This window comes from Melanerpes formicivorus, unplaced genomic scaffold (genome assembly GCF_026170545.1).
Source record: "Melanerpes formicivorus ecotype bairdi unplaced genomic scaffold, bMelFor1.0.p_v2 SCAF_65, whole genome shotgun sequence".
NCBI classification, from domain to species: Eukaryota; Metazoa; Chordata; class Aves; order Piciformes; family Picidae; genus Melanerpes; species Melanerpes formicivorus.
Window position 1 is genome coordinate 553,708 of NW_027142417.1, and position 27,289 is coordinate 580,996.

The 27,289-nt window shown below is 41.8% G+C and overlaps 1 protein-coding gene across 4 annotated transcripts in view; it reads right to left on the reverse strand.

Moving 5' to 3' along the window:
* Nucleotides 1-27,289, reverse strand: part of TOX (thymocyte selection associated high mobility group box) — a 206,518-nt gene that overhangs the window by 170,301 nt on the left and 8,928 nt on the right. The window contains exon 1 of one of the 4 annotated variants that reach the window (XM_068162448.1): nt 12,332-12,397. The exons of the other annotated variants lie outside the window; for them this stretch is intronic. The gene's annotated coding sequence lies outside the window, so the exon portion shown is untranslated. Of the gene's footprint in view, nt 1-12,331; nt 12,398-27,289 lie in introns of those variants that run through there. 4 annotated transcript variants of the gene reach the window in all.

Sequence of the window (27,289 nt, forward strand, 5' to 3'; positions counted from 1 at the left end):
TGGATAACAAGAGGGTTAAACATAGCTGAAGGAAAAATAGAATACATAGAATAAACCAGGTTGGAAGAGACCTTCAAGATCATCGCGTCCAACCCATCAACCAATCTAACACATCAACCAATCCAACCCACCAACCAATCCAACCCGGCTAAACAACTAATACAATACATAAAGTTGAAGAGGAGGAAGGGAACAATTATTTTTGAAGCTGTCCAAGGAGTGGATCAGAAAATTGTGTCCAACTATTCGAGGCCTGTCCATTATTAGGTCTTAGGGGACACTCATAGGGGTAATTGTGAGGTAGCAAATGCACGTTAGGGGGCTGGGAGAAACATCACTGGTGTTGGAACTTAATTACATAACACTAGTTCACTCAATTTCCCAATTACTTTGTTTTAAATCTCACTCAAAGATGCAATTTTTTTGCCCTCCAACCAGGTAATACAGAAATGCACTTTGACCAGTACCCTGCATCTCTTCAAGCTGGCCACTCAACTAATTACTCAAATGATTTTACCCTGCTGCAGCAGAAAGATTGATACTGTCAGGAAAGTACAAGGCTCTGAAATGTTGTCAAAACAAAGAATATTGATCTTCTTAAAACACTGCAGTTAGTATATAAATCACCTGAAAATGATTGACATTAATATGGGCCTTTTGTGCAAATGCACTTTATCATGTGCCTTTTTGACAGTAATAGCATTTTATTATCCTGCATGGCACCTTAACAGACTCCACAGACTTTTTTTCCCCCCCTTTCTCCCCAATTTGAGTTTCCCTTAAAAGAAGAAGAAGAGGAAAAAAAGGCAGTTGGGCAAAAAAGAAAATTAACTGTCTTTATTCGGTTTGATTTAATACCTTGTCAGTTTGGTGCCTTCCCCCCCCCCCCCCCCCCTTTTTTACGATTCTTTGAATAAATAAAAAGTTGAAAAGAGCTATTCTAATGGTAATTTGGATCAACCTTACAAACATATGATTCCAGGTTTCTAAAAGAGGCCCACTTGAGGGGGCTTTAAAACTGAACAAAAAGAGCCCTAGGGCTCTACAACTCACATTTAACCTACTTACATGAAAAAGGAACTGCTTTGGTTAAGAATAAACTTCCACAAGCTCAGGTTCAAACCAAACATGCCAGCATATTAGTGAGGAAATGAAACAGCAAATAGTAACTCCTTTCATACTTGTAAAAGAATACTGTATTTATTTAAATGCTTTGGCAGAAAGTCTCATTTTAATTAAGTTGCATTTACTGAAACAACATTTTGATAATTAAGAAAAAATAACCAATTCCTTTTAAAAGGCCTATGAAAGTCACAGCAACCTAAAATATAGGGAGAAAACGTGTAATTGTGAGAATAAATCTGTCTGAATAATTTGGGACATGAGTCAGGAGGGGGGGGAGAAAAAAGTCTGTATTTTGTGCTGGCCAAGCCTATGCGACGTAGCCACAGCAATCCAAAGAAATTAATTTCTGTTTGGAGTTCACTGCAAGCAGGACCCAATTTAAAAACGTGGTTGTGGGATGCATTTTTTTCCTCCCCTGAATAAACTACCTGCTGTCACCATCCATTATTTTTAATGTGTGTCCACCTAGCCTGAGAAGTGCTGGGTTATTCTTAGGACTGAAGGTTTCCTTTCTCTCGTCCTGCTGTTCAAAGTGATCAAGAGGAAAAGAAGAGGACACTGCCACAGCACTGCTGCATCCTAGAATTCAAAGGGTGGCTGCGAAGGTTTTCACTGCACACTTTGTGTAGCCATGAGGTTGGAGACCAGGGCAGGGCTCCACTGAGAGCACAAGGGTGAGGACACGCTGAAAATAACAGAAGCAGCTAAAAACAAATGAACAAAAAGCTAATTATCCCCCCATGAAACGGCCATGATCATTCAATCCACGTGCTGGCAAGCTACCTTAGTTTAAAACTCGGTGCCTACATTCCTGAGGTCCTCATCATGGGGATAAAATAAATCAGATCAGTTTTTAGGCATGTGTCATTGATTAGTTTTAAGACTTAAGAACACTCTTGGAATGGAAAAAATGACAGAGTCTACAGCAACACTTTTCTATTGTACACACTCACTATCCAACTGCTTTATCACTTCAATCTTATCCTTCACCAGGTCATTTAAATATACGTTTATTTGGAAACAATAGTGCAGCTGCTGCTTGTTTGCACTGTTTCTAGAGTTACTCAGCAATTTAACTACTTCACTGCTTGCAGAGAGGAGGAGGCATGGCAAAGCTCAGGGCAAAAAGCCACAGAAGCAAGTGTCCTCAGTTTCACCTGTCAAGGCCTGGCCCATTTGCTCACCATTACGCCTGCTGGCTGGGCATACTGGAAAGTCCTTTTTCTGATGGATCTAAATTTATTCACCTGGGCAGTTCATACTTATTCCAGTTGCTCCCCTCTCCCTCAACTGCTGTGCCTTAGCTCTGAAGCTTATTTTGCACCTCAGCATCTGTCATTTCCATACCCACACTCATCTTCAGCTACTCAACATCATTTTCTTGAGTGAATATATGTTCAGTTCCAGTACTGAGACGCTGGTAGACAATTTGCAGTCTCTACCCATCTGCACTGCACAGCTGCTTACTGCTGCTTTCCTTTTTCTGTTTTCCATTTATAAAGCTGAAAACCCTTAACTGTTTTTCTTACTATCATTTGCAAAGTCTAATATGCTTCACTTCCTGGCAATTTTCACCTCCCTGATAAGATTCTAATCCTTTTATCTTCTCCATTTAGTCTCAATGCTCTCCTTGAGTTGCTTCATGTCTCAGGACTTTAAAAATAAAATCATCCAAACTTTATTTCTAAAGCAGGAGCTGAAAAAAAAGTTCTATTGCTGTACCTCTGGCTGCAAGAATTTCCCAGTTTCTCTTCTACTTAATTCTTCCATCCACAGGTCTCCATTCTGAAGTCTTTTAAAGAGTCTGTAAAAGGGTTTCCTCCTCTTATCCCAACTGGAAATGAGAATTCTTGTCCATTCACACACTTCTTATTCAAATCTATGCTCACTTGTAGGAACACAACATTTTTCTTACTTTAGGAAAAAAAAAAGCCAAGGACTTCAATTTACCACCTTCTAACAGCTCAACACACTGCTCAGCTTTCAGCTTCTCTGGATTTCCCTTATTGGTGCCGGTTGTAACTGTTCTTTAATCACAGTTTGATTTCTTTTATTGATCTTCCCATTTCCAAACTGGAAGAATTAAGTGCAAGAATAAGACTTGAACATCAGTGGACAGAGCTGTACATATGATTGTGTATGCAGTATCTGCAGCTCCATCTCATTCTTCAGTGAAATCTCATTAGTTTGCTGGGATTTTCCTTTTGACATTTCCTTAGATTGAAAAACCACAACCAAAAATAAACCAACCCCCACAAACCACCCAGCACAGACCAGACCAAACCAACCCTGTCTTGTGCTGTTCTCAAATTTAAACTGACTCAGTTTATGAGCACCCAGTCAATACTGCTGTCCTACTCAAATGTCCTCCTTTTCTGAGGTTTTTTTTCCCCCAGACCCTGATGGTGATCTATGGCAGACAACAGCATCACCTGTCCCAGAATGAACCCTAGTCCATAGACTGCTTTTAGCTCCTCAGGGGCCAAGTGCATTGATTCTTTTGAACAGGGACCATCAAACTGCATGTCATGTCTTTGTCAGATGCTGGTACAGATCATCCAGCTGCCTGTATCTTTAGTTTCCTCTCTTCTGTGATTTCTAGCTGTTTCTGGCTGCTGGCCTCTCGATTATCTCTTGCTTTGTGGAGATAGTACATCAAAAAACTGCCACAGAGCAGATATCTTCTGATTCTGCATTTGTCTATTTCCAGTGCACCATGTCTCTTAGTTTTATTTGTTCCCAATTATTAGATTTGTTTTTTCATTGTGCTTTGCTAGTGGGTCACTCTAGCCAGGAAAATATCTTCCCTCCAGAAACTTTGGCCATTAAGCATAGGTAGATGTGGAGATGCCCATGCAACTTGCTCTCTCCCTTTTCCCTCCCATCACATCTTTATATCCACATCCAAGCTGCCATGCCACTCAGGAATACTCTTCCATTACAGAATCACAGAATTGTTGAGGCTAGAAAAGACTTCTGAGATCATCAAGCCCAGCCTATGACCCAACACCATGACATCAACTAAAACATGCCACCAAGTGCCACTCCTCAGCTCTTTCTTCCCCAGGCTTTAACAAAGAGTTTCCACTCCCTTGGAACCTCGCTTAGTTTATTCATCCTTAAACTGAAACATCCCTGAACCTAAAACTGCTCAGACAGAAATGTTTTAATTAGTCAATAAATTCAGCTGATATTCACCTAATGTGTTTCAGATGTTGAAATGTATAGCATGAATTACAAAGAGTTACACTAATTCACTAAGAAAATGATATGATTGCATAAGCATACTTCAGATTCCCTGTATGGAATTTCTCTATCCAGAGAAATAATGTGCTCTCTTCCTTCTTTCATGTGAATTATTGCTATACTGAAGGAAATAATGCAAGGCCCCAGAGTCACCTACAGAAAACAAAAATACAGGTATGCACTTAGCATACTCAAATTAAGATTGTAGTTAATGAAATTACCGTGTATTAAAGGGAAAAAAAGGTCTCAATCTCCTGTATGGGGGAAAAGCTACAGCCACACAAAGCCTTTGCCATCCCTTTTTAAAAAGGTTTTCTTCAATAAAAGTCTCTCCTGATCATCAGGCTGTGCACAGCATAGGATCCTGGTGGATCCACTCAAGCTGTGTTTTGTTTTCGGCTCTGGCAGCCTGCAATTCAAGCCCTACTGCTTGGTAAGATGGAGTCTATCATGTTTTCACCATTGAGAAGCCTGCACATTGCAGCCAATTACTCCAAGGTAACATAGGCTGAAGGGAGCTTCCTACAGGCAGCACAATAAAAGACCAACTGATAATGGATGTTCTCAGCTGCTCTTGGGCACTCAGAGACTGTGACTCATGAGGCACAAGGAGGTCCCCATTTCATAGCAGCATGGTTGGCAGTAGATTAGGAAGGAAGGGTGACCTAAGAGGCCTGGCTGTGGCAGCAGCTCCAGAGCTCCTGGCGTGTGAGAAGTCCCAGGAAGAACCAGAACCACAGCTGATCTCAGCTTGGGCCATGTAAACCACTGCTCCACAGTCACACCAATGCATTAAGGCCGGGACAGGCCCCAGCCCACAAGGACTACTGCATACTAAATCCCTTCTTTCAAGTCAGAAAAATGCTGCAAATATTTCATAGCATATTTAGGACATTATTAATTTTTCATTTTCTATCAAGGAACAGGCAAAGAAAATCATTAATTTACAGACAGCGACTGATGTGCTTCTCTTGCATATTGCATTCTGAGCCCAGACATTGTGCTCACAGCACACCTGCAGGATGAAAGGCATGAGAGTGAAGCACTCATGGAAAAATTGTATTTATTAACATTCTGACATTTTATTATATCCCCATTTCTGTTAATTGTGTCAAGAAAGTAGACATGAAATTATGTGTGCTGCGATATGCATGAACCTGAGACCTCAGCTAGCTCTCTACAGAGGGAAGAAATACAATAAAATCAACTATCATAGAATCAGACTGCTTTGGGTTTGAAGGGACCTTTGAAGGTCACCTAGTCCAACCCTCTTCCAAACTGCATTTGAATGTTTCCAGGGATGGGGTATCAACCACCTCTCCGGGCAGCCTCTGACAGCATCTCACCACCCTCAGTGAACTAAGTGTCTTCCATCTGGTCTAAACCTCCCTCCTAGTTTAAACCATCACCCCTTGCAACAGGCCCTGCTAAAAAGTCTGTCCCCATCCTTCTTGTCACTGCTTTTAAGTACTGAAAGGCCCCAGTAATGTCTCCCCAGAGCCTCCTCTTCTCCCAGCAGGCAACCCAAATCTCAGCCTTTCATAGTAGAGCTGTTCCATCTCTCTGATAATTTTTTCTTGTGGCCTCCTCTGGACCTGCTGAAACAGGTTCATATCCTTCTTGTGCTGAGGAGTCCAGACCTGGACACGGTACTCCAGATCTTAGCACTGGCCCACAAACCTCTGTGTCATTGCTTCAGTCTGTTCCAGCCACAACAGGAGGATGTGGAGCTAAAGCAAAGAGTGGCCTGTTTTCCTGAACAAAAATTCTTTTTAAACACAGGTTACTGCAGAGGGAGGAGGAAAAAGGATGTTGGAGAACTGGATATGCACTGATCTACTTGGTGCTGAAAGAACAAAAGGGGAAAAATACACTTTATATTCAATGGGATGCTTTCTCTTAGACAATTCAAAGTGCCTACCTCTACAATATAGGGCTCATACTTAATCCATGAGGCTATGCAGCATAATCTATCCAATACCTTGGGCTATCAACTCTGTCCAGCTGGTCATTAATCCCCAGGAAATAATCTGCACCTCAATTGTTACTGCTTAATTAAATGTAGTGATCCATCTGACATACAGAACAAGGATAGAAAGAAACCCTAATGGAAGGTGACTCCGGCAGAATTGGAGCTCACTACCTTCCCCTTGGAGACATCATGTAACACAATGTTTGGTTACAGTTTAGGTGTCTTTCTATATATTAAATTACTGTGGAGATGCTGCCTTTTGAATGCAGAGTAAACACAGGTCAGCACACAAATTTAACCAAGCAAACAAAACAGTCAAATAACTTTCCTCTTCTTCTGTATCTGTTTTGAGCTGTGAATTCTTCAAGACTAGATCTCCTTCTACTTCAAACTCGTCCTGTGTCTACTCTGCCTATGCTGTGACAGTCTGTAACAACCCAAGGATCTGGCAACACAGCTCAGAGCAGGTTTTAACTCAACACTGAAAGACAGTGACTCCAGTTCAGGCAAACATGAGCACACGCATGCTCTTCACGCTGATGAAAAACTGCTTGGCCTCTGTAGTGCCTCTTTAACGTAAAGAGGCTCAGTTATCTGCACGTTAAATCTTCCTCCAAAAATAAAAGAAATTATGATTCATGTGTTTCCAGAATTATCAGGACTATGCAAATGACAAAACTCAGTATATCAAAGCTGATTCTGTAATGACTGTATATCTTCTGCTAACTTCCCTCCTATCACCACCATAACTCTCAGCTCAGTATTTTATTATTCACTTAGCTTTGGAAATAACCTTTTGATTATCAAGCAGCAGAGGAAAGCAAACATTTCAAATTGTAAAACATGACTGAGATAGAGGCAAAGCAGTGAGCTCACCACACACTCAACCCAGGCTAAGAGGCACATGACAGGTTGATTGCTGCCCTGATACCTGAGGATAGAGCTGATAGGGCACCAAGTAAGAGAACCGAATGCCAAAGTCCTTGCTTGAGCTGCACGAGGAGCAGTGAATTAACATCAGCTACTCAGACTCAATGGAATCCCTGCTGGGCATGGAAAGAGAAATCCATCTGCCAGCCCACACACTCACCAGCACTTCAGCGACTGTTCAAAAGGAGGTGGTTTAGCAGCAGTGTCAGTGACAGGTTTTAGGATGTGCCCATCTACTGTGAAGCACTCAAGACCTCCAACTATTCTTACCTGTTCCACAGGCAAGATCTACCCTTACTGCTTCCTTACACACCAGAGGACAATCCAATCTTGGCAGTGCACAGCTCATTTCTCTGCTCCTCTTCCACTTGTAACATGACTCATTTCTTTCAAATGCCATGAAGCAGAAGCAACATTTCAGGATTGCCCAAAAAGTCACCAGAAATCTCTTACATAACAGACCCACTTGTTTCTCCTGCACTGCCCCATTCTAATATTTATTCTGGGTGGTGTTTTCAATTAGAATGTTGTTTACACTGTCATTAATAAAGGATGAAGCACTATGATTCTTTCATATTCCTATGTTATTCTCTGTTAAATGGTCACTACAAAAATTCAACGGTCATTCAGTGGGGCAGAAATTCTGCATTGTTGGGGCAGAAATTCTGCATTGTTGGGGCAGAAATTCTGCATTACTCCAGTTTGCAAAAATACTCCAGCTGAATTACTCTATTAAGTGACAGGTGCTACCTAAAATTCACCTCAACTGACAACCCCACATGAGAAAGAATAACTAGGATAAGGTATTTTCCAAGAGAGAAAAAAAAAGCAATCTGAACTAGGTCTTAGGCTGCTGTTTAAGAGGTTTAAATGGTGTGCTTCTATAAAAGCCAAGCTAAAGCCCCAAAATAGAACACAGAAACTATCCTACAGGTTGCCTCACACACAAAAAGCACTAAGAGGATGAGCGCTATCATATTGTTACAAAATGTAAGTCACATAGCTAATAAGCTTGCTGGTGTTTAGTTAATCATTTCTTTTCTTGATTATAGTTATTCTGGAAGCACTTCCTACAATCCAATAAGGCTAATAGAAACCTGCTGAAATAGGATCTTGAAAACTTAGACTCCCACCATCCTTTCTTTGGCCAATGGAGCTGTAAGGCTTGTGTGGCATGGCTCAATACTACCTAGCACTGAACTTCTGTAGATATTTTTCTTGCATTAGCAAGAGGAGTTTCCCATTACAAGGTGGCTCTTGTTTCTACCATCAGGTTCTCAAAAGGGCCCTCCAGTATCACTGGGACTCTGCCTTTGGACAAATCTAGCAGAACACTGAACTTTTTGGCTTGCTGAGCAGGTTGTTATGCAAAGGACATCTGACATGAACATCTTCGGAGTCAGCTATCCTCATGGCCAAAGTCAACTCCTTGTCACCAAATTACAATCTTCCCCCCTCTGCCTCACTGCTTTAGAATAGAATAAACCAGGTTGGAAGAGACCTTCAAGATCATCATGTCCAATCTATCAATTTTGATGGAAGCCAGAGGTACCACAAACTACTACTAACTTCCCTTAGTAACTAATCCTCTTCCCCTTTAAGACCTGGATTTACTAACTTCAAGGCATTTTATGAAGACTCCTTTGTCATATAACTTTTACAGTTATATGGTTATATAGTTGGAATATATATATATGGTGTATATATAGTTAGAATGAGGTGGTTTGGTGCATTAATACTTCCTCCCTCCAGAGCAGCTGCTAATTACCATCATGCTTAAACATATGTAGTGATGATTTTCAGTCACTCCAATAAGTGACATTTGTAGCTTAGTACAGAAACCCAGGTGTACAAGGGAGAACTTGTCTATCCAGGTATATTTTGTAAACAGTGGCCCCAATTCTGGCATTATCCCACTCTCTCTTACTGGGAGTCACTGGGATAGATCCAGAAAACATCTATGTCAGTAGATGGGCAAAAAAATATAGCAGACCAAATATAACTTAATATTGCAATGACTGTACCAAAGCTGTGACAAAGTGACTAATTGAAGGCTATATTTGACAATTTATAAATCACTTGGCACCGGTTCAAGGGTGGGGGCAGAGGGACAATGACCCAACCTTGAGCAAGAAAAAAAAAGTGAGAGTTCATCTGGGAATACTTTCAGCAGAATAATTTTTCAGGTGATAAATTAAACCATGTTTTCATATTCCCAAACCTATTCAGACATCATTCACCACCCAATGGAATTTTGGACTTACTGCCCATTTCCTCAAATGCATTTTTAAACAGAACGATGACCTGGAGGCCTGAATTCTTTCAAGCTCAGTCACTGACTCAGGATTCCAATATTAAATAACCCCTTTGGATATGCTGTGTGTCTTCCTTGACTTCAGGGCTTTCTTGATGATGCACTCCAATGACTAAAGATAGGTGGGATGAAACGTGGGCCAACAGGTACAGCCTGTAGTGATGCCCACACGCTGTCAGTGCACCAGTCTCCCTGCTACTCTGCATTTATTTCTCATGCACTAAAGTGAGAGAAAAATGATTTTTTTTTTTCCAAGAGGACAATGTAATAATCTGAAAAATTGGCAAGTTGTGCTACAAGACAGGTGCACAAAGTTTGATTTGCTCTAATTTCAGAACAGGGGAACACGATTTAATGCTTCACCAGTTCACAGAAAGAAATAAAATGAGATTGTTGCCACGTCTGTTTGCAAACCCAAACCAATAAGAGCCTTTGCTGAGGAGAAATAAATCTGCATTACCCAAGTACTGTAAAGCACAACATATTAAAGATCCAATCAATCCACCTCTGCCCGTTGCAGTACTCTAACTGATTTCAATGAGAGCTGCATCAGGCTGGGAATCCTTAATGCGTGCTCCCTGCTAACCCTCCTCCCCACCCAAACGAAAAAACACTGAACTCTGCTCTTGTCTCCTGGTTCAACATCATGTCTTACCCCTCCCTCCTCCTGCTGTAATAAATATTCTCTCTCTATCCCTGTTACTGACAATAATGTAGGTGAACTCTGCACCACATACATCTGTCATTATTAATGACCACGGTGGAGAGAAACGATAGCTCACTCTTAGGAACCAAAAGGGCAAAATGCTTCAGAGTTTTCCATTCACATTCTCTTTTCTTTTCTTTTTTTTTTTCAAACACACTTGCTTGGTGACTTTCCAAAGTCATGAGCATGACTCCAACAAGAAAAATCTCCCAGTGTTTAACCTTTGCATAGAAAATTATTTGTTTAAACAGAGGGCACTTGTTACTTGGAAAGTCATTTGCTTGTAATAATGCTATGCACAGCGTTTTGCAGAGCACAATAACCACGACAAGATGTCTCAGTCCACATGGAAAATAATTTTGTTGCTAGCAATGTTACATCTCTTTCAAACAAAAGGCTTAAAGTAGGACTGTTTTCTTGGCTATTCCTTCCCCTACCAGCATTGCCAACCCAGAAAGTAGAGGACTGCGTCTGAACTAACGGTGAGAAGCTCTGCCAGAAAGGCTGCGGCCAGACAACTTGTGCAGTCCCCTGAACTCTCAGAACAGCTGTCCTGATAACAGCACTTCACTGGGACTGAATGCAAAGACTTGTTCTCTACAGGCAGCTGATGAAATCTTGATTATTTACCCCCCCACACCCTCCTCCAAACTGCAACCAAAATCTGAGAAGCTACAGCAGTTTAACCCCACTGCTGCATAAACCTTTGTCCCTGACCTAAGGCGCTCAGTACATCAGGTACTTTCCATGTGCCAGAACACACCGCATTAAGGTTTTGTCCCTCCTGTGCAGCACCTTTATCTCCAGTAAATCTAGTTCTTGGAAACACTACATCTCACACAGTGCAGGGGCAGTTGAACACAATCTGTTGCCTGTGTTGGTTTTTGGGGTGGTTTTTTTCCTTGCTTAACACATACAGGCCCAGGAGTTTCAAACTTATTTTCCCTTCTAACATTTACAGTGTAAATCGTTCCAGATATTTTGCTATCAGCTGTTCTGACCTCAAGAGGGACTGTGTAAGAACCATTTGTTAGTTATGCTGGATGTGCCTGAGTGGACAAACATGCTTAAGAGCAAATGGAATGTTGGTGATGGCAAACACCATCCAAAAGCTTGTCATGGAGGTGACAAAGACATTACCTTCTGTTTCCAAGGTCTGTTACTTCAGACTTCTTTGATCACCAGCTCCTGGGTTAAAGCTTTGTGTTTGCATTCCATGGGAGCTATACACTACATATCTGTCACTTGCCTTTAGCATTTCTGTTGATAAAACTTGTCATGAAGGTTGTTTTGACTTGCTGGAAATGGGCTTTTCCAGAACATAAATTTTAAGGTTTAAGTAGACTTGTGTTAAAGCCACTAATATGTTCTGCTAAGCCTCTCTTGTCTTCACCCAGCCCCCTTACAATGTTTTAAACAGTTTTATTGACATTTGGAATTCTGAAAGTGTCAGCTCTTGGCAAGTGTTGCAGGCTAAAAGTGTTATTAGCAGTTCTCTAGGAAGCGCAATAGAATATTTTGTAGGAAAAAGAATTTTGTCTTTCAACAAACCTTTTGAAAGCGATGCGATCACCACAGGCTCTGCACAGGCAAGAAAATAACCTGCATGTTCCTCAAATTATGCTCCAGAAACAAATATTCAGCAAAGTTACATTATTTGGTGACTCACTGGTCGGCATGCAACTCACGATAGCATCACCACTTCCCAAAGTATGGCTAGGTTCTCAAGAGGAGAGCCACTGTGAGAAGAAACCTGTTCTCACAGTAGGCTTGCCCCATGGCTCCCATCATCTCTCATCTGGTAGTTAAGTCATGAAGGGAACACACAAAACAGGCAGGTAACAGCCACTGATTTATTACTATTAGATCTGCTCTCCTTCCAGCACAATAAAATTACAGGTCTGAATGGCAGTTGGAAAAATACTGTTGCACAACTAATGAAACCATGCAGAGGGATGAACCAAAACGTGCACACCTCCCACTCAAAAAAAGGAAAATCTCCTGTGGCTAGCCAGAATATACATGAAACTATACTCACCAAGGTTGGGTGGAAAGGGAGGCTCCTGAGGTTCCATTCTAAAGAGGAGAAGCTCCAAAGGCTGCTTCTGTGAAGCAAGAGCAAAATGGCTCCTCTGCCTTGCAAACCTCGCTGTGGGTTTAAGTGTGGTCAGGTGCACAGTTAGCTCTAGATGAGGGGCACCTGGGACAAAAAGCTGATGAAGATCAGCTGCTCACAAGCCTCACCTGGAGCCCTGTCCAAAGCTGGGGATGGGGTAGCTGTAACTGCCACAGCCCAGCCCTTCTGCAACCGCCACACCCCAGCCCTTCTGCAACCAACAGGCTCTTTGATCTTCTTATGTTAGCTTGCAGTCACAGAATCAATCAGGTTGGAAGAGGCCTCCAAGATCGCCAAATCCAACCAATCACTCAACCCTAACCAATCAACTAGACCATGGCACCAAGTGTCTCATCCAGTCTCCTCTTAAACACCTCCAGGGACATCAACCCCACCACATCCCTGGGCAGTGCATTCCAAAGAGTAGTCCAAAGAGTAGTCTCTCTTTCTGTGAAGAACTTCTTTCTAAGATCAAGCCTAAACACCCTGCTGCACAGCTTGAGACTGTGTCCTCTTGTTCTGCCTCTGGTTACCTGGGAGAAGAGCCCAATCCCCCACCCGGTCTCCTGAGTGTTTTACTCCTATAATTCATCTCTAGGGACACTCATTCTTCTTTTAGCATGAATGAGCACAGAAATGCCCTGGACTGCACTAGTTTGTCACTTGCAAACACCATCACTACTGCTGGAAGCCAAGTTGTAGTGGGGATCAGTCTACATCACAGGTGGCTGGGTTTGTTACTCTATGAGCAATAAAAAGGTATGCATCACACCTGAGAGAGCTAAGCTGCAGGTTTGGGGCCCCCAGGTAGGAAATAATGCAACCTTAGATCCAGTGTTCTACCAGCAGCAGCCCATCACAGGCAAGGCTGATGAGCTCTGGCATTGAATGACCTACTGGCATCAACCCCAAAGACTGTCCAGAGTCAGAGGAGCCCTCAGACTCATGATGATCACCCCATTTTACCTCATGGGGAGTTATTTACAGCTGAGAATGCCTAAACACATCTTAGGGTTTGTGGAGGAAGAGGCAAGAGGATGAATAAAGGAGTTTCCTTCTCACTCTGTGTAGCAGTACACTTAATTCCAAGGCTGAAAGCCTTAATTTTTAAGCCACAAAAATTGCACAGAACTACCAGCAAGTATCACAGGAGCATAAAAATCCTTCATTCCACAAACCTCTTCTCAAAGAAATTAGGGTGAATCACTTTATCCTTAAAACTGAGAAAACATTGTGGTATTAAATACTCCATTTTATCAGCTAAGCAAATTGGCCCAGGTCAAATGAGCAAATCTAAAAAAAAATGAGGCCACTAAATTTTCTCAGCTTGATAGCATAGTAATAAATAATGTGCTTCTATTCAATCTGTACATTAAGTCTTTTATGTGGCCTGAAGGCACTGTCTTATGGCTGTGCCCATTACAGGGTAGCCATAGAAACTGACACATTTATTTCTTGGATTAGTGTGCCATTCAAAATATTAATATAATGCAGTAAATGGGGATTTAATCTAATCTACTGATGGTAGCATGAAGTTACTAAAAGGTTGTATGCTCCTCCAGTGGAAGAAAGATTAGATCTGTGGAGTACAGCTCCGGTAAAGCTGGAGTACAGCTGATGCTTTGGTTACAGACACCATCCCAACAGCCTACCACATGTCACATACCCCACTGCTCTGAACAAGCTCTATGAAACATATGGGTATGACCACCAGGCAGGTTCCTGAGGCTTCTTCCCAAAGCTACAGTGTCAAAACAGAGACAAGGGAGACAGAGATGCTCTGCACATTGTGCCAGCAGTGCCAGCGGAGCAGCAGCTCACCCTGCAAATGTGCAGAGCTGCGCTTCAGAGATGCCATCAGCAGCAAAGCCTATTAACCAGATTACAACCTGCATTAATGGCATTCAGTTAATACTTCAACATCCAAAAAAAAAAAAGCCTCAAACCAGACCAAACCAACAAAAAAACCCAGAGGAAAAAATCATGTAAAAAAAAAAGAGATTTTTAAAAAGCAAAAAGCTTACTTAATTCTCAAGAAGCAAGGGCTGTGTTTTTCTTAATTTGCAGGTCCCCCCACCAGGTGTCCATAAATATCAGGGCTCTCATTCCAGTAGATCATATTTGACTCAGGTCCCTTGTCATAACTCACAGTACTCCAGTTCTGACTCCCCTTTACACCGCGGCGTACTACATAAATTCACAAGATATATTCTGACAGATGAAGCATTGTTGAAAAGCTAAGTACAGCACTTTGTCCTTGAAATGTTAACATGGAATGCCATAAAGTATTCAAATAATAATTTACTCAATCTTTCAGGGTAATTAATTAAAACGGTCTAGGTGTTAGAGAAAATCACCTTGAGCTTATAAAACTGGAATGCCTCCCCTTTTCCTCTCTGCATGCAAGCTGCTCCAATGGACTTACCACATGCTTTCCCAGTTATGGTTTTTGATTTCAGAAGATAATAAATAGCCAGGATCTAATTTTGCCATGTCAAAACCGATTATGTTTCACAAGAAAAGGTGGAGTGCTCACCTACCAGATGAAGGTGAAACATAAAACCCCTTTTATTTATGTGACGTGTCCAAATTCAACTCAACCTGGCACTAGGTACTGGGAGTGTGTAGACTTTAACTGTCACACGAATTTATGCATCCCTGGAAAATGTCAAATATAAACATAAATTTAATCAAGTAATGGAAACCTTTATTATCAAAGAAATAAACACAGTTTTTGACAACCAATGTAAATTATCCTAATGCATTTTTCAGTTTCTTTTTTTTTCCTTCTTCCCCCCCCCCCCCCCCCCCCTGCAGAAGGTCAAAAGAAAAGAAGGAGGAACACTGAACAGAGACATTGCTGATGAAAAATATTTCAGGCAAGTCCCAGGCCAATTATTAATGTGGATGTTCCAAAAGGAATTACTGCTCTTTAGCCACAGCACCGCACTCAGATGTGAGAGTTCCTTTTCCCATTCATTACAATGAGATAAACCAGAAGGCTCACAACAACAGATAAACAAGCACTCTGTATTAGTCTGTAGTTTGCCTCACTTGAGTAGTCTTTGGACAGCATTTTAATGGCTGGAAAAGAGAAAAAAACAACCCAACAACCCAAAAACTACTAAAACCCACCCTGCAGATGATGAATAAGGATGCCATTCTCAATTAACATGGACAAAGGATCATAGCCATATTTGGCAAATGAGGTAGCTGTGGTGTAAGGGAAGCAGGAGCGCTCACAGACGTTGCCACATACATCACTGTCCGCAAATCAAAACAACTTAATGACATTTTTGTACATCTGCCCAACTACATGACTACACATTAGTCTGGCAAGTACTTATTAGACCCAAATTAAAGAGCACAATGATTATAGTTCATATTTACTAAATACAGTGTTATTAATCTATCCGGCACTAAACGTGGATGCTGCCAGCATACAAATAAATGACGAGTACTGAACCAAAACAGCCCGAGTTACAGCATGTATTATCTTCATTAGAAGGAACTCAGCTCTGCAAATGCTGCTATCCATGCAGCTACCATTAAAATGTATACTGTGGGGAGGGAGCCTCAAAATGTTAGCCATTCTCCATAACAACTGCACCAACACGTGTGAGACCCCACACTGAATGTTGCATCCAGGTCTGGTGTCCCCATCGTGAGAAGGACACAGAGCTGTTGGAGTGAGTCCAGATGAGGGCCAAAAGGATGATTCAAGGGCTGCTGAGCCTCTGCTATGAGGATGGGCTGAGGGAACTGGGGTTGTTCAGCCTGGAGAAGAGAAGACCCTGAGGGGACCTTAGAGCTACTTACCAATAGCTGAAGGGGACCTGCAGGAAGGCTGCAGAGGGACTTTTCACAAGGGTGTATAGAGACAGGACAAGAGGCAATGGTTTGAACCTGAGGGACAGTGGGGTTAGACTGGATCTTAGGAAGAAGTTCTTCAGTATCAGGGTGGGGAGACTCTAGGATAGGCTGCCCAGGGAGGTTGTGGATGTTTCCTCCCTGTAGATGTCCAAGGTCACATTGGATGAGGCCTTGAGCAGCTGAGTCTAGTTGAGAGGTGTCCCTGCCCATGGCAAGGAGGTGAGAGTAGATGATCTCTAAAGTCCCTTCCAACCTAGGCCATTCTATGATTCTATTATTAATCTCAACACCTCCCCTTCCAGTTGGCTGCCACACTGTGCACTGGTACCTGTCACCAACACAAATATCAGCACCCATATAGGTGGGTCTCAGATGTCTACATCTCAGCTCCACAAACATCTCAGATAACAGCCACCACATAACTGGCTCAATAAACCCACATACCATCTGAAGCAGGCTTTGTATCTTCTATAGAAATTCACTGTACTTTGCCTATACAAATTGAACAAAGATTCCCATGCCACAGTCAGTTAAGAAGCCTGAACCTTATTAGTGAAGAGTGGAGCAGAAAGATCCCAGTTCAATCCATACCTCATGAAAAATGGGATTTCTGACACTTAGGGGAGGAACCCTATTCCAGGAAGACCAGGATGCTGCTCATCATCAAACTCTGTCCTACCTAGGGATGCCTTCAATGTGGATTTTATGTGCAAGCTTAGCATGCCATGCATAGGCTTCACCAGCTTTAATAAGATGTTCCATTAATTTTAGATGCTTGGGAGTCACAAACTAAAGCACACTTGGCAAGCCAGATGAAGAAAAGGATGATTTGAGGAATCATCTATTACCCATCTCTATTTCTAAGCAGGCCAGGCTTTACCTGTCTTTAAGCTTTAGAAAGCAACCAGTAGAGACCTGTCACAGTCACACCTAAGTTCCTCATTGAAATGCAGATGCCAAGGCAGTTTTCTGAGAAGTTCTGAAGATTGAGAAGGCTGATATCCCATTTCTTCAACCCACAGTCCTGGATTATCTGCAGTTAACAGCCCAGATGCTGAAAGCTATCACTACTAAGCTTCCATATTCCTTTCTAGCACATTAATTTGTCCAAATTTGTGCAGTGCAGAACTTGGACACACTGCCTCAGTTTCAGAAAAGATTTGGCTTTCACCTGATACTTTTTTTTTTTTTTCCTGTAAGATCTCACTTTTCACTTTTATGGGATCAGTTTTCCAAGAATTGAGCTTATCAGCCCCATCTACAGTGCTAGTAATTCAAAGCCATGGCATATTTATTGATTCCAAAAAGCTATTACATGATATCGCTTACGTCCCTGTATTTGATTAGACTGAGTTATTGGGGGAACTAACAAAAAGATTACTCAGAACTCAGCAGAGAGCTTATATAGATGTCATCTTACCTGACATCCAGGCTATTTGCTCTTCCACTCTTATTTATAAGCATTACACAGATGAAGTTTTGCACAAAACAAGATCTTGATGCAGCTTTATCTCCTGTTTATACCACCACTAAAACCCACCAGCTATAAGAGATAGGCTGTGGGTACAAAACATTTATCTACTCCTGTAGGAGAATATTAATGACCTACCTAAAGCTGTGTTGATGAGCAAGATGTGTTATGACTGAAGAGTACTGTCTACAGTTCTGGGCCCCTCAGTTTAAGGACATTGAGACACTTGAACGTGTCCAGAGAAGGGCAACGAGGCTGGGGAGAGGCCTCGAGCACAAGCCCTACGAGGAGAGGCTGAGAGAGCTGGGGTTGTTCAGCCTGGAGAAGAGGAGGCTCAGGGGAGACCTTCTTGCTCTCTACAACTACCTGAAGGGAGGTTGTAGCCAGGAAGGGGTTAGTCTCTTCTCCCAGGCAACCAGCACCAGAACAAGAGGACACAGTCTCAAGCTGTGCCAGGGGAAGTTTAGGCTGGAGGTGAGGAGCAAGTTCTTCACAGAGAGAGTTGTTAGCCATTGGAATGTGCTGCCCAGGGAGGTGGTGGAGTCACCATCCCTGGAGGTGTTCAAGAGGGGATTGGATGTGGCACTTGGTGCCATGGTTTAGTCATGAGGTCTGTGGTGACAGGTTGGACTTGATGATCTTTGAGGTCCTTTCCAACCTTGGTGATTCTGTGAAGCTCAAGCTAAAACTAAGCTGCAAACTATATCTGCTTCAAACTGAGCTCCATAGTATATCTGAAGATAGCACATATCAGATATTTATATATGACTAAAAATTATACACTTCTTTGTTAAAAAAAAAAAAAGAGAGTCCATAAATTTAAACCATGAATATGTTAATTACATTCAAATTCATCCATTATAGACAATATTTTGACAAGTATCCTGAGAACAGTGGGTTTTAAACCAGTTCAATGCATTAAATGAATGCAAATTTTGACAGTCAAAAAAAACCCCTATCATACTGCATAGCTGAGATATGATCATTCTGCTTCACAGGCACTGCAGCCCCTGGATACAGAGCTTCTTTTTTTTTCAACAGACAGAAACATTTCCTTCTGTGGGTCTCATTCTCAGAGTTCTACTTCCAAACGATTCCTCAAACGCTTGTAAAACAGACTTAAAACTGCTGCAAAACCAGCACGGCTGCTGGAGGCTTCAGTTAGGCAGGGCTGCCATCGCCAAAATGCCCTCAGCCTCTTTCAAAGTAGAGCTGTTTGCCCCTGGAATCGTAGCCACTGCTGAGTTTTAGGACGTTTAAGTCTTGAATTTCCAGCACCAACAGTGCCCCTGTAGGTTGTTTCCCAAACACTCCTGAGGCAGATGTATAGCAGGGGTTTGCATAGCCAGATTAGTGCCCACAGCTATTCGAAGTGTATTCACTGCTTTGCAAGGTTCCCAGGTAATTTTAGGGCACAGTTTCAGAGTGGGCCAAAACCCATTAAAAATTTGTAACTAAGAGGTGAAGTTTGCCTCTTCATTACTTGTTAGACCTACAGACACATAGCAAGCCAGACCAGCTCACCAATCAATGAAAACTTGGGTGAAGGACTTAGAAGCAGCAATATCCATCTGCTTTCAAAGCAATGCCCTCACACAAAGGCATCCTGTGTGGGCATGGAAGTGTCTGCAAGGGTACTACTGTATAGCAGCCAGTGGGCCATAAATTCACATCACCCCAGCTCACAGCACTCAGCCACACACACAGCCTGTTGCAGATCATAGCAAGGCTGTATCATAGAGCTGGGTCAAGAAAGCTAAAAAGGAACAGAGGACATTCTCCCTGTCTCAGGAAAACAGACCAGTTCTTTAGTTGCATGTATGTCCTCATGTAAGGATTTTGAAATGTTTATAAGTAATAACAGTTGGTCTTCAAGGATCTAAGGAGGTGTCCCAGGCAGGCAGCAGCCTGAATCACACTGAGAGCATCACAGCATGACATGAGTCATGAGTCATCAAGCCCAGGGAAAGCTGCCCAGGGAAGTGGTGGAGTCACCATCCTTGGAGGGATTGAAGACAAGTAGATGTGGTGCTGAGGGATGTGGTTGGGTGGTGATCTGGCCAGGCTGGGTTGGATTTGATCTTAAAGGTCTTTTCCAACAGAAATGATTCTAGATTCTACAAATCACATTTCTGAAAGTCCCAAGTGAGAGCACATGGATGGGAAGACACACAATTGCTTTACACATTTCTCTCACCGAAGCTTCCCTCCAGCTATCAGTACTTCTTATCCTGCTTCCTCCAAGGAAGACCTGCAGGGAATCTTGCAGGGTGTACTTCAGAGAGACAAGGCATCAGTGGGCTTGTCTCTTAGCCTGGATTCACAGCATGCCTGTGCCTGTGTCCTGCTAATGAAATACCTTTTGGATTGATCTACTGCATGAGGAAAACTAAACCATTATTTTGAGGAGCACGCAACCCAACACGACCCACAGCCAGTTTTGCAGCTGCAGGAGGGATGGATAAAATGTGATGTTGCAACTGTGATAGCTAAAACTGGTTTAACACTTTAAAAACCTTTCTCTGTGGTGGACCTTGGATTTCAATCACACTGATAAGAAAAACACTGCTCAATAGAAAATGAATGTAGTGTTCTCAAGTAAGGTTTCTTTAGGGGCAGGACATATGAAAAACTTGATAGCCCAGAGAATTCACCCCAGGTGTGTAATTTTGTTGATGCAAGAAATGAGCAGGCTATCTGGAACAAAAGCCATAAATCTTTACCTAAGGAAAAGAAGTACTCAAGATAGAGTTAGGTAGTTGACCTGAGGACAAATCAGTCCTTGAAGAAAGCAAAACTCCAAAGGATATCATTGGCATTTTTCCTAAGGTAAGAGCTGCAAAGGCAAGCCTGTGATTGAAATACTCTGGTACCACAAGGCTCTAAAAGTCAAAGCAGTGATAAGGGCAGGAGAGTTGTTATTTGTGTGCCATAAAGATTCCTGAGAAGTTATTACATTTAAATGTATTCTGATATTGCATTCTGCTTTTCCATCTCAGCAGACACTTCCATCTGAACAAGATGGACATAACATAGAGCACAGTATTTTATATTAAATGTAGTTAAGGGAAGAACAACAACCTTGGAATGACTCACTCACAGGACCAATTCATAGGTTACACGGAGTATGAAAGGCAATTTCAGAGTAGTGGTGGAAGAAAAGGAGTTATAACAGAGGTGATGCAAACTAATTTGGAGACAGCTACATACAGAACAGAGTACACAATGTACTGTACACAATTCTTGGAGTGGAAAATGCGGTTCCCTTTTCAAATACAGTGATATCTGCAAGAAATAAAGTCTAATTCTGGCCAGTGCTGTAATGAAATCATTACAGATGCTGAAACGTATTAAAAATTCAACAATAAAAAGGCAGAGGCTTTGTACTTGTGCTGCACTGAGCCTAAACAAGATACTTAGAACAGGAGACTGTATTAAAGGCAGGCCTGGTGACAGACATTGGCAGTCCAACACGAGTGGTGCATACAGAATGTAATAAGATGGCCAGGAGTGTATTTCAGCCCCTTGTACTAAAGCACCGAGAGGGTAAAGTTCTGCTCATGGCTGCATTCCTTTTTAGGATAACAGCAAGAAAGAAAATGGTAAGAAAAGACAGGATTTGTTGAGTTATTTCACAAACAGCTTGTCACAGTTCTGTATCCTAGATGATACATCTCTTTGTCAGGAAAAAACATAATGAAGTTCACCTTTTAACAAACCTAATGCAACAGACTTCTATTAGCACTAGGGCTGTGTAAAAATAGCATCTTCTGCAAATGAACTGTACCATAAAAATTGATGCTCATGAAATGTTATTATAATCTGAAGTCTAAAGCCACAAAGCAGGAAAATTCAGAGGTAAACTGAAACCTCATCCTTAGCCCACCCACAAGTGTTTAGACACAGCAGGGCTTGCCAATGAGTAATAATCTTATATACAAAACATGCTGCCATCACTAGAAATGTCAAGCTAAGTATGGAATTCCAGCTTTTATTCTGACCCTTCTCTTCCCTGCTTTTGAGAGGAGAAGCAAATCCTTTCATTACTCCAGCACTGGTGTGGTTAATGATCTTAAGGTATTTTCTTTTAACCATTCCTGTGCAGTAGAATTCATTTGCCAACTGTTTTGTAAAGACAAAGGGGAAAACCCCAAAAACCAGATGGTAAAATTATCTTTGGTGCACACTGTAGAGGCTGACCCTGGAGAAAAAAAAACTCACACAACTGCGCTGCCAGCTCCTTGTGCTCTAAGCTTGTCAACTTTCTTCCTTTTTTAGAACCACCAGATAAGGGCTGAAATAAAATCTACTGCTGAGGAAGATAAAGTTGATCATTTGTTCCACATCTGCTGCTTCAATTCAATACCTGCCCATGCTAATATAATGAAGAACAAAATCAAGACAGCCTTAAATCTGGCAACCCCAGCCTTGAAATGTTCAACTTCATAACCTAATAAAGTCCTGACTGGATGAAGTCATCATGACAGTGACATTGTCATCTTCTCGAAGCCCCTAAAAGCAGGAATAATGTTGGAAATTTTCTCAAAAAAGGAGTGATGAAGACTTTCAACCAAAGGTCTGAACCTTGCACAGCTGTGAACCCAGACAAGTCTAAACACAAGCATCTCTGGGTGTCCAGAAAGCTGCAGCTCCTCGTTGATGCATCTGCACACAGGACTTCAATGTGCTCTGTACAGAGGGACTTGTATGTTCAGATAATTCTGTGTCATTTCCCATTCCTTCTATTTTCTCCTCATCAATCCTCAAAATCCCTGAAAGTGTCAGCTCCTAATAGATCCAACCATCCATTGAGGTCATATATTAAGTCAGACGGAGTTTGCTTCATTGGAATCATATAACAGTTTGGGTTGGAAGGGACATTTCAAGGTCATCTAGTCCAACCATCCTACAGTGAGAAGGGACATCTTCAAATTGAGCAGGCTGCTCAAAGCCCCAAACAAGCTGACCTGGAATGGTTCCAGGGATGGGGCACCTACCATCTCTCTGGACAACCTGGGACAGGGGTATCACCACCCTCGGTGTAAAAATCTCTTACGTATCATCTAAATCTCCCCTCTTACCTTTGAAAACCATCTCCGTGTCCTGTTACAACAGGCCCTGCTCAAAAGCCTGTCCCTGTCTTCCTAACAGAGAGAAATGGGCAAAAATCTGTTATTTCAATGCAGGAGTGAAGAGGCTCTACACAAATGCCAAAGTGCAGGCTGTCAGACAAGGTGATGATGTGCCTTGCTGTTGCAGCCTTCACATTCAACAAGCGGTCAGCACCCTCTGTCCCTAGAAACAAATAGAACCTAAGTGCAGACTGGCCCTACAGAAAGGGTAAAAGGGCAAGAAGCAGTCAATTTGCTTCTCATCCCAGAGCACTGCCAAAACGGGAAAGAAACTTTGTGACTAAGTAATTTCTTCCCAGGGGTCCTCTCAGAAAAATGCAACTGTCATGGCCCTTTAGCTTTCAATGTCCCTGCACAGACACAGAATACTAACTCAGCCCCAAGTTCCCCACAGCCATGGTGGTAGCTGTGCTTTCAGTTTTCAATGCCTTATGAGCTTTAAAACAAACAAATAAACAAACAAATAAATACAGCCAGTGCTGTGGTTGCTGATGTCAAATGAAAGCTGGGATCTAATTTGAGACATCAAAATCTAATTGCTATTCATAACAACAGATCTTTGGCTTTGTCATTTTCACCTGTGATGTTCTTGGCTATGGAAAGTGTTGAGGTCTATTTGTCAGTGTCATCTTGCACTGATGTATCATTTACTGCTCTCACCAAAAAAAATAAAGTTGCATTACCACTGATACCGTGTCTACATTTAGCCCATACCTGGGGCTAAATTTTAGCAGTTGCTTTATCATCTGATGACCCCTCCTCAGGAAAAGGAGAGAAGAATCATGGGTTGAAGCAAAAACAGATTTCATGAAACAGCCAAATGCCAAAGCCAGGATAAAGTATAGATTCATGCAGCAAAGGCAAAGCTAGAGTGGTCACAATAAGCAGGAAGGACAGCCCTGAGGAGGAGGAAGAGGAACAGGGTCAGAAGAAGACCAAGCAAAACTAAGACATACCAAAACTTCCTTTTATCATCAGACTCAAAACTGAGGTCTCTGCCAGTCCTTATCTAGGCAAATCTCCCTCTACAGTAACAGTGTTACCCAAAGAGTGTGGGTCAACTCCAGTGATAAGGAGAATGCCAACTATCCCTTGCACATACCAACAGCTCCCCACCATTTCCCCATGTCTTCTGCAGAGGTGCAAGACACAAGGGCCATCTGCCTCAGTACATTTTCCCACTCTTTTACCTTTTATTTTGACTGGTTTTGTTCAAAGTACTCTTGAAGAAAACTAAACAAAACAAACAAACAGAGTAAGAAGCTAAACACTTCTGCAAGCAAATGCCAGGCGAAAAATATATCCTAGCAGCCACTGGCACCTTGCTCTTCAGATAAATTTACATCCTCAAAATACCTCTTCATTGTGTTGAAACATGCTAGAAAGCTTACTGCACACATGTTTTTTTCCTCTGAAACTCACAGGAACTTTTTGCTTTGCAGGCCATTCTTCACTTGCATGCCTTTTTCTTCCTCCCTCTCTCTCTCTCTTTGGAAAATATATCAATTCCTTATTAAAAAAAAGAGAGAGAGTGTGTTTTGGCATGGCTGACCTGTAGAGATAGGGAGCTAAGCAGAGTCAGTGAATCCACTCACTCTGATATGCACACATGATATGCAATTAAAATCTCCATTCACATTCCTGCGGGGTTGTCAATCAAGAGCAAAGCCTTTTTGACAACACCCAGCGAAGCGTACCAACTAACTGCTGAACAGGAACTTAAACAGTAACAGCTTTTGTTACTGGCAAGGATGGATTCTACCAAGATTGGGCTGGGTTTCTAAAGAAATCATTATGTTAAAATTTGGGGGGGCTTTCCATTAAAAATTAAAACGTGCCATGAAGCTATTGTGTGTGAAGCTATCATATTATGTAATACATGAGGGCTAGCAGATATAGGTGAAAAGAAACACAACAAACCCTCTAACCTTTCTTGACTGGAGGAAACAATTTAACCTTTCATATTTAGAACAATGAACCATGATTACAAGCCAGTTTTCAGGGAGAGCATTATCCTAATTGCATGTTGTCTCTTTGGTGGGCACTCAGGATCTTTTATAACATTACAAGCTGCCCGGCCACAAAACTAACGCTGCAAAAGGTCTGATACTGCCAAAAAAAAAAAGAAGAGATACTGTGAAGGGAGCAGTCCTGACACACTGGGAAATGATGTGGCTCAATTATGAGTATTTGCAAATCTTTGTCCATATCCTAACTCTGAATTCAGGGCCAGGGAGGAAAAGTCTTTGACAAGCACTGAAGATGCTGCCATTTGCTTTCTAATACCCAGTTACATAATGCCCCACTCGTAAGAGCATTAGAGCACTATAAAATCAAATCTGTAAAGGTAAAACCAGTAAAACTAAATAGGTCATTATTAATCTGCTGTTTGTGTTTGGAGCACTAACCTTGAACTACAGTCTTCCAACGTGCTAATATTATTAAATCTTGAAATATTTGCCCTCTTGCTTATCACACTCCATAACTGAAGAGAGAGCAGATGCATCCTGACTATTAACAGTCATGACAAATTGCCTTACTAATGAATGTTACACACTGAAAGTGCCATAACTGATTAAACCACAATTTCCCACTACCAGATAGAGAGAGACTTGGGAACTCCAGCAGTGGACAACTCTGATGTTCTGCCAACAGGCCTTCAGGGCACAGTGTGGTATTTAGAAAAACACACTGTAAATTCCATATGAATATATTCTAAAAGACTCTGTGTATACAACAGGTTTTAAAGAACATTAGATGAAACAGCTTAGGTTTGTAGCCGATGAGCCATGCAAAATGGATGTGTTTTAACAATTTTACTATCATTACAAGGCTGTGTTGGAGAATATTTCTGCTGGGCTCCTCTAGCCCTCTCCCCACCTCCCCAAACATCGCTTGTGCTTTGCTTTCACATAAAATCTTTCCTTTGTCAGCCTCTTTGTCGGTGCAAAATTGGCAGCAGTTCAAATTCAAAGTACTCCTATTCATTTACTGACCATTAAACCAATGTCATTCTAGTTCACATCAGCCAGAGAGCTAAGCTCTAAAAAACATAAAAGGCTTGCTCCACCACTGACGAATAATGTGTACATTTTTACAGAGCTTAGACCTTAATGCTTTGCCTGAAACTAACAATACAGTATATCTTATCATTCCTTTTTCACAAGCAGGCAGCTGCTGAAACGCTTGCCACTTCAAAATATCAATTGCTTGCCAGAGTTGTCCTCAGCACACCCTGTCAAACTCATGTATATTGTGCAATGAAAATGGTGCAGGGCTGAAAGCTAGAAATTGTGTCAAATTCTGCTGTAAGGGTATGATGTGCAGAGAACAACGTATGACAACCGTAGAGACGACAAACAATAGCAGTGGAGCCAGACACTACATATATCACAACTGTGCCTGTACACATTTGATTCCACGTATTATATATTTAAAGCATGACAAATGTGTCATTGAAGCTACGTGCTGCAGCTAGTTAAGCTTTTTCATTTCTCTTGATGGAAGTGCAGTGGTATTTTCCTGCCCTCTGAACATTTGTTTGTAAATCACACAGCACGGGGCGAGGTGGGGGGAAACCCAAAACAACAAAACATCATAAAGCAAACCCCAAAACAAACAAAAAAGCAAAACATCAGGTTTTCAAAATGAGTACCAGAAAACAAAAGGCACTAGTACAGGATGAGAATATAAGGTTTGGTTCAATTAACACTTTTGCTTTTCTCTAAGGACACGTAGCCAGGCTACCTTCAAGAATATCTGAGCCTATGCAAGACAAATACAATATCACTGTGCCCATAAATTACAGTATACCTAATTTTAATGCAGATAAGTGCTGGCCTATTGATTTGCATGTTTCCCTGGCAAAATGGAAATCCCATGTGAGTATGTTCTTTGTCTGTAGAAAATGCATTAAAAAAGAAAAGGCAAAAGGAAAAAAAAAAAAAGCAGCCTTTATGAATACAGCAACCTATACTCAGAAGGAAAACACAAGTCCCTGGAATCAAATTCTGCGTGGAACTGAGAGAAGGAAGTGCAGAAGTAGACAGACACGCACCTCTCTGTGCACGCCATGTGTGAATGTGTGCTACACAACCACTTAGGGTTTTAGTTACAATTTCTATGAAGTGCCTTAGCTAATGAAAATTCAGCCTCTAAATATAATCTTAAACAGGCTGAGAGGGAAGGAAAAAAAAGGAAGGAAAAAAAAGGAAGGAAAAAAGGAAGAAACTCACCCAACTAAGTAACAAAGTAAGTTAATCGTGAAGCGCCCAAGGAATGCTAATCACAAATCAAATAGCACAGAGCTGTGAAGAAAGAGAAATGTTTAGGAGGCAAAACGAGCCCACAGCAGCATGTAGGTTGCAAAACCTGAACACATGGGACTCCATGAGGGTCATTAAC